The sequence below is a fragment of the Anolis carolinensis genome, chromosome 5, assembly GCF_035594765.1.
Source record: "Anolis carolinensis isolate JA03-04 chromosome 5, rAnoCar3.1.pri, whole genome shotgun sequence".
Lineage (NCBI taxonomy): Eukaryota > Metazoa > Chordata > Lepidosauria > Squamata > Dactyloidae > Anolis > Anolis carolinensis.
Window position 1 is genome coordinate 849,632 of NC_085845.1, and position 12,096 is coordinate 861,727.

General features: G+C 37.2%; 1 long non-coding RNA gene across 1 annotated transcript in view; it reads left to right on the plus strand.

The window, feature by feature from the left end:
• The window catches only part of LOC134299289 (uncharacterized), a 36,695-nt gene extending 25,466 nt beyond the window's left edge, over nucleotides 1–11,229 (plus strand). Inside the window, exon 2 of the long non-coding RNA XR_010006474.1 lies at nucleotides 3,931–11,229. This is a non-coding gene — a long non-coding RNA (uncharacterized LOC134299289). The remainder of the gene's footprint in view (nucleotides 1–3,930) is intronic.
• The last annotated feature ends 867 nt before the right edge of the window (nucleotides 11,230–12,096 follow it).

Below are 12,096 nucleotides of genomic sequence, written 5' to 3' on the forward strand. Positions count from 1 at the left end.
ATCCTAAAAAGGGCTGCTCAGTCATGGATACAGCTGCCGGACTACTCAACTGCCTCGGTCCTTGAGGTAGAACGACTGAGTCCATATCCACCGCCCATGTGCCAGTCTGTGACTAGGGGCTTCCAGATTTCACAGTCCTGCCCCCGTCGCCACTCGCTGATCGCCATGGGACTTTTGTAGGTTTGTTTTTATTTTTGTTGGAAGACGCCTGTGCGTGATTTTTTTTAATGTGTGGAGGTCGGTGCACGGCCGGTCAACACACAGTCTTCACAGAGTGAGGTTCCAGCAGTGGTGTGGTTAACACAACGACAGTGGCTTCTCAGTCTGTTGCAGCCTTCTTCCGCCTTCACAGCCGTTGTAACATGTACCATGTTATCCTCCGCCTGCTCCGCCGTTGAGGTCTTTGGGTCTTCGGATTGTGCTTGGTCTGGAACCTCCCCTGCGGCCACTCCTGGGAGTGCATCACTCCAGTGCCCACAGGTTCATCGGAACACGCAAGCCCCCTCACCACGGCAAGGTGACAATCCATCGAGGATTGTACCCCGCTAGCATCTCCCGAAGGACTCGATGCGGCTTACAAAGGCCAAGGCCTCAACACACAATATAACAATACAAAACAAAAAGCAAATTAAAAACAATTAAAACAGTATAAACCACAAGCAATAACAATACGCTAAAACACAATAGAACTGGGCCGGGCCAGAGTAATGGGTACAAGATTAAAAGTGCTGATAATATGATAATATGATTGATTTAATAATATGATTGGCTGCATCATATTTTAATAATTGTTTTAAATGAATGTTAGCTTTATATATATATATATATATAATTTATGTCTAATGTCGGCTAGGTTAGATGTAGATCAAGTGGCAGGTTATGACATTATTTAATTTTTTACCCAGAATTTTTTTAATCCAGAAAACGGCCAGGCTTTGAGGCTGCAAAGCTATTCACTGCTATTCCACCTGGTCAACAAAGAATTCCCATAAGCCACAGCAACACCTGGCCGGGCACAGCTAGTCTCTATATATAAATATACTGTATAGATATTGATAGCTATAGATCTGTATGTGTGCGTGTTAGGTATATCCCACATTACAGGATTTTAAATAGGATCTACGCGCATTAATTGCCAATACTGCACATCACGCAGACCTAGACACTTGGGAAGTGTCCCACCTGTGATCCAATACAACAGCCAGCAGAGGGATCTTGGATTGTCGAAGGCTTTCCTAGCCGGAATCTGCTGCGAGTCTTTCGGGCTGTATAGCTCTGTTCCAGAAGCATTCCCTCCTGACGTTTCGCCCACATCTGTGGCAGGCATCCTCAGAGGTTGTCTGAGAGAAACGTCAGGAGAGAAAGCTTCTGGAACATGGCCATACAGCCCGAGAGACTCACTGAAACCTCCTTGCTTGCAAAAGGCTCTTCCTGGACTTGTTCTCCAATTCTTCTGTATCTTTACAACTTTCTCTCCAACAGCAACTCTTATGATAATAATAATAATAATAATAATAATAATAATAATAATAATAATAATAAAGTAATTAGAGACTCACTGAAACCCATAGGGATCTTGTTTGCTGTGGACTCATTTTGTTGTGTATATAATAATAATAATAATAATAATAATAATAATAATAATAATAATAACAACAACAACAACAACAACAACAAAATGCAGACTGTGCAAGGAAACCGACAAAACCATTGATCATATCCTCAGCTGCTGTAAGAAAATCGCACAGACAGACTACAAACAGAGGCACAACTATGTGGCCCAAATGATTCATTGGAACTTATGCCTCGAGTACCACCTCCCAGCAGCAAAGAACTGGTGGAATCACAAACCTGCAAAAGTATTGGAGAATGAACACGCAAAGATACTATGGGACTTCTGAATCCAGACTGACAAAGTTCTGGAACACAACACACCAGACATCACAGTTGTGGAAAAGAACAAGGTTTGGATCATTGATGTTGCCATCCCAGGTGACAGTCGCATTGACGAAAAACAACAGGAAAACCTCAGCCGCTCTCAGGACCTCAAGATTGAACTGCAAAGACTCTGGCAGAAACCAGTGCAGGTGGTCCCGGTGGTGATGGGCACACTGGGTGCCGTGCCAAAAGATCTCAGCCGGCATTTGGAAACAATAGACATTGACAAAATCACCATCTGCCAACTGCAAAAGGCCACCCTGCTGGGATCTGCACGCATCATCAGAAAATACATCACACAGTCCTAGACACTTGGGAAGTGTTCGACTTGTGGTTTTGCGAAACGAAATCCAGCATATCTATCTTGTTTGCTGTGCCATACAACGTCGTTGTGTTGATAACAACAACAACAACAACAACAACAACAACAACAACAACACCCATAGCATGACAGGGTGCTGTATTGGGTGACCTTTGTGGTCTCCTCCCACTCTCTAATTCTATGATGTATTGTTGTTCTGTCTCTTCCGACATATTATAATAATAATAGCTTCTCCTCTCAGGGTTTCCTTGCCAGGGTTCGCTCACCTTGGGCTTGCCTTTGCCTCCCCCTGAGGCTGAGAGTGTGTGACCTTACCCGATTATTTAACAGGACAAAGAAGGAAAGGCAGAAAGGGGAAAAGGAAGGGAAGGGAAGCAGAGCACAGCCCTATAGCCCAGAATATCAAGGCAGAAAACCCCACATGTTCTGCTTTGGGCTGGAATATAAGGCAGTGTGGACTCAGATATTGTGGGATTTCCTGCCTTGAGGTTCCGGGGTATAGGGCTGTGTGCAAGGGCCCAAAGAGAGGAGGTTTTGCTTTATCCGCGTTTTTTAAAAAACCCGGATTTTCCACCAGTATTATTATTTTTAAATAGGAATTTAATTTACTCGCGTTTTAACGTTTCCACTACGTGGTGTTTTAAAACCTCGTCAAATTACAGCTCCCTCCCAGGATCCCATAGCATTGAGCCAAGGCAATGAAAGTGGCGCAGAACTGCCTTAATTGTCCGGTGCAGATGCGCCCCAGCAGGGCAGCTTCTCCATCCCGCCCTCCTCTAATATTATTTACTATCAGCCGGTTTAAAAAAAAAAACCTTCTCTGTTGTTGAAGGCTGGTGTTGAAGGAGTTGTGTTGATGAAGAGTTACTGTGAACTTTTATTTAGATTTTAGGTCACTATATAATCGTTGTCTGGTTCTTTCTGACTGTATTGGTTTAGGTTATTGATGTTATTACTCAATTCACTGATTAAGTTTAATGGTTGGGAACTTATGCCAAAATTTATCTGTTTTATGAAGGCATTGAATGTATGCGTTGTGTTGCTTGTTGGAATCCGCCCTGACTCCCTGAGTAGCTATTGCTTGAGTATGTTTTAATGTATTATATGTTCTATGATTTTATGTTTATAGGTTTTAAATGTATGTGATTGTATTTATTGTGTATTGCTAGGCTTGGTCCCCATGTGAGTGCCTCGAGTCCCTTCTCGGAGATGGGGCGGGATATAAGAATAAAGTTGTCATCATTATTATTATTATATTATATTATTATAAAGAGGGCGGAATAGAAATGAAGTATATTATTATTATTATTATTATTATTATTATTATTATTATTATTACTATTATTATTATTATTATAAGAGTTGCTGTTGGAGAGAAAGTTATAAAGATACAGAAGAATTGGAGAACAAGTCCAGGGAGAGCCTTTTGCAAGCAAGGAGGTTTCAGTGAGTCTTTCGGGCTGTATGGCCATGTTCCAGAAGCTTTCTCTCCTGACTTTTCTCTCAGACAACCTCTAAGGATGCCTGCCACAGATGTGGGCGAAACGTCAGGAGAGAATGCTTCTGGAACATAGCCATACAGGCGAAAGACTCACTGAAACCCAGTGATCCTGCCCAGTGATTGGATGAATGGACTTTAACTATATGTTTTTTTTTGTTTTTTTTTTAAGTGTTGTAATTGGTTGTTTCCGCAACCAGCGTCTCACCGTTCTCTCAACGTCTTCATCAGAAGAATAATGATGTCCCCACAGGTCTTCTTTCATGATCTGTAACATTCTCAATAATTCTTGCATTCTCGGATGAATCTCCTTTGGGGTGACACCTTCTGCTGTCAAGAATTCAGTGACTGCACATGGCTTAAGTCGTATCTACGTACTTCGCACTTTAACAATACAACCGTTCAATGCTAAGGCTTCCCGCCCAATGGAACTAACTGTAGAGGAGAGTCTCCTGAACAAGCCAGGACCTGCCACAGACCAGAACTGCCATCTATTGAGGAGTTACGAAGGTGGAGGCATTACTTGTCATTCAACCCTCGTAGATTGGCAACTTCTTCCACTGCTATGGCTCTATGCCAGGCATGGGCCAACTTGGACCCAAGTCCAAAACACCTGGAGGGAGGGCCCAAGTTGACCCATGCCTGTTGTAGGGCTTTGGAGGTCCTCCCCTTAAACTCAAACTGAAGCTGGACTTTGGCTAGGGTTTGAATCCAAATTTTCGTAATCACCTTGAGCTCCAAAATATAGAAGAGCAGAAGACAGGAATCCCTCTTCTTCTTAAGAATCATCATGATTGGGATAAACCTTGTTGTTGTTGTTGTTGTTGTTGTTGCTGCTGCTGCTGTTGCTGCTGTTGTTGCTTTTGTTGCCGCTGACATTGTTGTTGTCATCATGTTAATAATATTTATACATTGATGTTGACTTCCGATCCGGTATTTTGACTAGATTTTGAGTTTAAATTTCCCCCCACCCCCTTGCATGCAGGAGCACAACACAACAGGATATGGGCGGTGAAAAATAAGAATTCTCCTTCTTTCTAAGAAACGTTATTATTACTGGAAATCAGTATGGTATTGATAATAATATAATATTATTATAACATAATATTAATATAATATTTAATAATATAATATTTTGGATCATGTTTACATTAGGCGTTTGAATGCTATGTCTGTTTAAATTTATTTAAATCCTTGATGGAGTCTACTGATTATCTTGCCTTGTGATGTTGTTTATTATGTGGTGTTTTTTTAAACCAATTGAATGTTTTTATGTTTTATTATTTTAAAAACATTTTAAAAAATAACACATTTTATTTATTATTATTATTATTTATTTTATGTTTTATTATTAATTATTTATAAGTTTTATTATTATATTATATTATTTGTTTTAAGTTTTATTATTATTTATGATTAATTTCTAAGTGTTGTTAGGAGCCAACCCAGGATTTTATGATAGTATGTTTATTGTATGTGACCTCATTTGTTTTATGACTTGTTTTTATTGTTGATTGACTTGTTTTATTGTTGTGTTTTTATATTGTCTGTTGCCTGGGCTTGGCCCCGTGTAAGCCGCCCCGAGTCCCTTCGGGGAGATGGGGCGGGGTATAAAAATGAAATTATTATATTATTATGATATTGTTTGTATCGTATGTTTTAATGGCCTCGTTTATTTTCATGCAGAGTTGCATCTTTATTGTTTAGATCAGGGCTCCTCAAACTTTTTAAGCCGAGGGCCGGTCCACAATCCTTCAGACTGTGGAGGGGCCGAATGATCATTTGGAAAAAAAAAATACGAACAAATTTCTGTGCACACTGCACATGTCTTATTTGTAGTGCAAAACAACAATAACAATGAAAGAACAATACAATATTTAAAAATGAAAACAATTGTAACCAACATAAACCTATCAGGATTTCAATGGGAAGTGTGGGCCTGCTTCTGGCCAATGAGATAGTCAAGTTAATTAGGATTGTTGCTGTTGTGCCTTCAAGTCATTTCAGACTTTGGGCGAGCCTAAGTCTAAAATTATTTATTTATTCATTTACTACATTTATTTATTACATTTCTATCCTGCCCTTCTCACCCCGAAAGGGACTCAGAGCAGCTGTATCTACATACAATATATTATATTATTAGCATAGCACAATATTAGCAATATATATTACTATATTGAACTATACCACTATACTGTAATATTATATGTAATATATAACGTATAATTAATATTATTATATGGTTTTATTATTAGTATTATATTGTATAACATATTATTATCAATATTATATGTATATACAATATATTATATTATTAAAAATGATATAAAAATATTATGTTATAAAACTGAGGGCAGGGGCCAGGTAAATGACCTTGGAGGGCCGCATCCGGCCCCCGGGCCTTAGTTTGGGGACCCCTGGTTTAGATAGTATGATTTGGTTTCACGTGTATGTTTGGTGTTGAATTTTGCCATTATTTTGCTGCAAACCGCTTTGAGTCCATCCCCCCTCCCCAGGGGTGAGAAAAGGGGTCTAGAAATACAGTAAAAACAAACAAACAAACAAATATAGTGTGGGAGTTTTGGAGGTTCATCCCAGAGAGCGCAAAGCCCCAATGCGGCCAATGTCGACTGAGTTTGGACTAGTTTTGACTGTTTCCAGGTTCATGAGAACCCTTCTTTCTAAGAAAGACGGGGCCAGGGGCTGTGTTTTCACCGTTTCCATGTGAACTGTATTTCTCTGTTTCACTGCTGAATGTGATGCGTGTTTGTGTATTTGTATTTGCAAAACTGGGAGCCGCTCTCCTTCGGGATGAAAGAGAGAGAGAGAGAGAGAGAAGTGGGGGTAGAAACAGAGTAAAGAAATAAATAAAATAGGAAAGAGAGAAAGAACGAAAGAAGAGAGAGAGAGAGAGGGAGGGACGAAGGGAAGAAAAAAAGGAAGGAAGGAATCCCCTTGGGAAGATAAAATAAAGTTGTTATTATTATTATTATTATTATTATTATTATTATTATTATTATTATTATTATTATTATAAGAAAGAAAGAAAAGAAAGAAAGAAAGAAAGAAAGAAAGGGAAGGAAGGAATCCCCTTGTGGAGATAAAATAAAGTTATTATTATTATTATTATTATTATTATTATTATTATTATTATTATTATAAGAAAGAAAGAAAAGAAAGAAAGAAAAGAAAGAAAGAAAGAAAGAAAGAAAGAAAGAAAGAAAGAAAGAAAGAAAGGGAAGGAAGGAATCCCCTTGTGGAGATAAAATAAAGTTTTTATTATTATTATTATTATTATTATTATTATTATTAGGAAGAAAGAAAGAAAGAAAGAAAGAAAGAAAGAAAGAAAGAAAGAAAGAAAGAAAGAAAGAAAGAAAAGGAAGGAGTCCCCTTTGGGAGATAGCGAGGGATAAAAATAAAGTATTATTATTATTATTAGGAAGAAAGGAAGGAAGGAAGGAAGGAAGGAAGGAAGGAAGGAAGGAAGGAAGGAAGGAAGGAAGGAAGGAAGGAAGAAAAGAAAAAATCCCCTTGAGGAGATAAAATAAAGGGGTTTTTTTAAATAATAATAATAATTATTATTAGGAAGGAAGGAAGGAAGAGAAGGAAGGAAGGAAAATGAAAGAAAGGGAAGGAAGGAAGCAAGGGAGGAAGAAGAGAGAGAGGAAGGAAGAGAAGGGAGGAAAAGAAGAAGGAAGGAGTTCCCTTGGGGAGATAGGACGGGATAAAATAAAGTTGTTGTTGTTGTTGTTAGGAAGAAAGAAAGAAAGAGAAAGAAAGGAAGGAAAAAAGAAAAGGAAGGAAAAGAAGGAAGGAAAAAGAAAGGAAGGAAGAGAGAAGAAAGAAAGAAAGAAAGAAAGAAAGAAAGAAAGAAAGAAAGAAAGAAAGAAGAAAGAAAGAAAGAGGAAGGAAGGAAGAAAAGAAAAGGAAGCCCCCCCCCCCCCAGGCTGTTGGGAATGGTGGGAGTTGTAGTCCAAAAACACCTGGAGGGAGGGCCCAAGTTCGCACTTTCCCTGCTCTATAGCAACTGAAAGGGAGGAAGAAAGAAAGAAAGAAAGAAAGAAAGAAAGAAAGAAAGAAAGAAAGAAAGAAAGAAAGAAAGAAAGAAAGAAAGAAAAGAGGAAGCAAGATCAGAAAGGCAGGATTAAAAACCCCTTGGATTTCCCAGCTGACCCCGTCCATTCCAAAGAGCGCATTTACATTTACATTGTATGGGCATGAATTATTTTCGTGTGCTTTCCCTTAGGGCCTTCTCTTTACAATATATGTTTGAAGGGCCCCGTGTTTCTCTCTGGGCCCTTTAACTATGAGCCACGCGCTCCAGCCTTGAGACCAGGCCGAAAAAGAATTATTATTATTATTATTATTATTATTATTATTATTATTATTATTATTATTATTATTATTGGATGACACAGCAAACAAGATAGATATGCTGGATTTCGTATCACAAAACCACAAGTTGAACACTTCCCAAGTGTCTAGGACTGTGTGATGTATTATTATTATTATTATTATTATTATTATTATTATTATTATTATTATTATTATGACACAGCAAACAAGATAGATATGCTGGATTTCGTATCACAAAATCACAAGTCGAACACTTCCCAAGTGTCTAGGACTGTGTGATGTATTATTATTATTATTATTATTATTATTATTATTATTATGACACAGCAAACAAGATAGATATGCTGGATTTCGTATCACAAAATCACAAGTCGAACACTTCCCAAGTGTCTAGGACTGTGTGATGTATTATTATTATTATTATTATTATTATTATTATTATTATTATTATTATGACACAGCAAACAAGATAGATATGCTGGATTTCGTATCACAAAATCACAAGTCGAACACTTCCCAAGTGTCTAGGACTGTGTGATGTATTATTATTATTATTATTATTATTATTATTATTATGACACAGCAAACAAGATAGATATGCTGGATTTTGTATCACAAAATCACAAGTCGAACACTTCCCAAGTGTCTAGGACTGTGTGATTATTATTATTATTATTATTATTATTATTATTATTATTATTATTATTATTGGATGACACAGCAAACAAGATAGATATGCTTGATTTCTTATCACAAAACCACAAGTCGAACACTTCCCAAGTGTCTAGGACTGTGTGATGTATTTTCGGATGATGCGTGCAGATCCCAGTAGGGTGGCCTTTTGCAGTTGGCAGATCGTTATTATTATTATTATTGGGTTGTTGTGTGTCTTTCGGGCTGTGTGGCCATGTTCCAGAAGCATTCTCTCCTGACGTTTCGCCCACATCTATGGCAGGCATCCTCACAACCTCTGAGGATGCCTGCCATAGATGTGGGCGAAACGTCAGGAGAGAATGCTTCTGGAACATGGCCACACAGCCCGAAAGACACACAACAACCCTGTGATCCTGGCCATGAAAGCCTTCGACAACACATTATTATTATTGTTGTTGTTATTATTATTATTATTATACTATTGTTGTCGCTACTATGAGAAAGAATTATTATTATTACTACTACTACACTAATGTTGTCGCTGCTATTTATTTATTTATTGTTGTTCGCTACTATGAGAAAGAATTATCATTATTATTATTATTATTACTATTATTACTATACTATTGTTGTCGCTGCTATTTATGTTGTTGTTGTTGCTGTTGTTGTAAAGGCAGAGCTCTTGCCTTCCTTCCCCCTGGAGAGCCGAGGGTGGGGTGGTCTCTCTCCGCCTCTTGGCGGGCCCCAATCCCGCGAAGTGAGACCCTTTCGGGGCAGCGTTGGACTCCTTTCGCCTTTTCCTTCGCCGTCCTTGACCCTTCAGTTGGGAGGTTCTGTTCTCGAAGCCTTTTGGGAAAGGAAGCCATGCGATGCCAGCCTTTCCTGTGTGGCTCCCCTTCTTCTGCTCAGAGCCCAGGGCTGAAGGAAGGAAGCCAGACAGGCAAAAATACCTTTAATAAAAAGAAACACAGAAGACACTCTTAAAAGAGAAAGGAAAATGGGGAAGAAGAGGAAGAACCGCCCCTCCATTTTCGGCATTTCCGCGGACTTCCCTTCATTTTGAGCTGGAAGGGGCAGAAAAGGGCCGGAAAGTGCCCCGAAGCCCGATTTCCCCCTTTAAAATGGGGCGAATTTAGGAGAGATGCCTTCCCATAACTTTAAAGAAAAACCCTTTTGCAAAAGAAATGGTCCGAATTTCATGTATTGGGATTTAGTGTTGCCCTTTTTATATTGCCATCGCTTTGTTTTTATTGAATGCCTGATTTAAATTGAGTTGGGTTTTACTTTTGTGAGTGTTGTTTATGTTTGAATATTGATTTCATGTACAGTATTTTCATATATTGGGATTTAGTATTGACCATCTTATATTGCCATCGCTTTGTTTTTATTGAATGCCTGATTTAAATTGAGTTGGGTTTTACTTTTGTGAGTGTTGTTTATGTTTGAATATTGATTTCATGTACAGTATTTTCATATATTGGGATTTAGTATTGACCATCTTATATTGCTATTGCTGCGTTTTTATTCAATATCTGATTTAAATTGAGTTGGGTTTTACTTTTGTGAGTGTTGTTTATGTTTGAATATTGATTTCATGTACAGTATTTTCATATATTGGGATTTAGTATTGACCATCTTATATTGCTATTGCTGCGTTTTTATTCAATATCTGATTTAAATTGAGTTGGGTTTTACTTTTGTGAGTGTTGTTTATGTTTGAATATTGATTTCATGTACAGTATTTTCATATATTGGGATTTAGTATTGACCATCTTATATTGCTATTGCTGCGTTTTTATTCAATATCTGATTTAAATTGAGTTGGGTTTTACTTTTGTGAGTGTTGTTTATGTTTGAATATTGATTTCATGTACAGTATTTTCATATATTGGGATTTAGTATTGACCATCTTATATTGCCATCGCTTTGTTTTTATTGAATGCCTGATTTAAATTGAGTTGGGTTTTACTTTTGTGAGTGTTGTTTATGTTTGAATATTGATTTCATGTACAGTATTTTCATATATTGGGATTTAGTATTGACCATCTTATATTGCTATTGCTGCGTTTTTATTCAATATCTGATTTAAATTGAGTTGGGTTTTACTTTTGTGAGTGTTGTTTATGTTTGAATATTGATTTCATGTACAGTATTTTCATATATTGGGATTTAGTATTGACCATCTTATATTGCTATTGCTGCGTTTTTATTCAATATCTGATTTAAATTGAGTTGGGTTTTACTTTTGTGAGTGTTGTTTATGTTTGAATATTGATTTCATGTACAGTATTTTCATATATTGGGATTTAGTATTGACCATCTTATATTGCTATTGCTGCGTTTTTATTCAATATCTGATTTACATTGAGTTAGGTTTTACTTTTGTGCGTGTCCCCTCCGGGGTGAGAAAGGCGGGGTATAAATGGGGCAAATAAATAATAAAAATTTTTTGATATTGTGTTGTTACTAATGTTGAGATATTTGACTTGTATTTTAAGTGTTATAGCACTTAATGTGTGTGTGCTGTCTTGTAAGCCGCCCCGAGTCCCTTTGGGAGAGAGTGGCGGGATATAAACAGAGTTATTATTATTATTATTATTATTATTATTATTATTATTATTATTTCTGTGGGTCTTTCCTTTGGTGAGGTGCCCCCCATGGAAAGAAGGAACGATACTATTTCTACCTTTTCTCTCTGTAGATCAGGGGTCCTCAAACTTTTAAAGTAGAGGGCCGGTTCAAAAAAAACAACAACAATAACATTTATTTATTTATTTATTTATTTATTTACTACATTTATACCCTGCCCTCTCTCGCCCTGAAGTGGACCTCAAGAGCGGCTTACAAGTTGTATGTACATACAATATATTATATTAATGGTAAAGTACAATATTAGCATTATATTTTACTATATTGTATTATACCACTATGCTGTAATATTATTAGTAATATTACATTTGATATATAATGTATAATTAATATTATTATGTTTCATTATCATTAGTATTATATTGTATGACATTATCATATTAGTATCAACATTATATGTATACACAATATATTCCATTATTACCATAGCACAATATTAGTAAATGAAAGGACAATACAATGTTTAAAAATAAAAACAATTTTAACCAACATACAGTAAACCTATCAGGATTTCAATGGGAAGTGTGGGCCTGATTCTGGCCAATGAGATAGTCAAGTTAAGTAGGATTGTTGTTGTTGTTGTGTGCCTTCAAGTCATGTCAGACTTTGGGCGAGCCTAGGTCTAAAACTGAGAGCAGGGGCCAGGTCAATGACCTTGGAGGGTTGCATCCGCGCC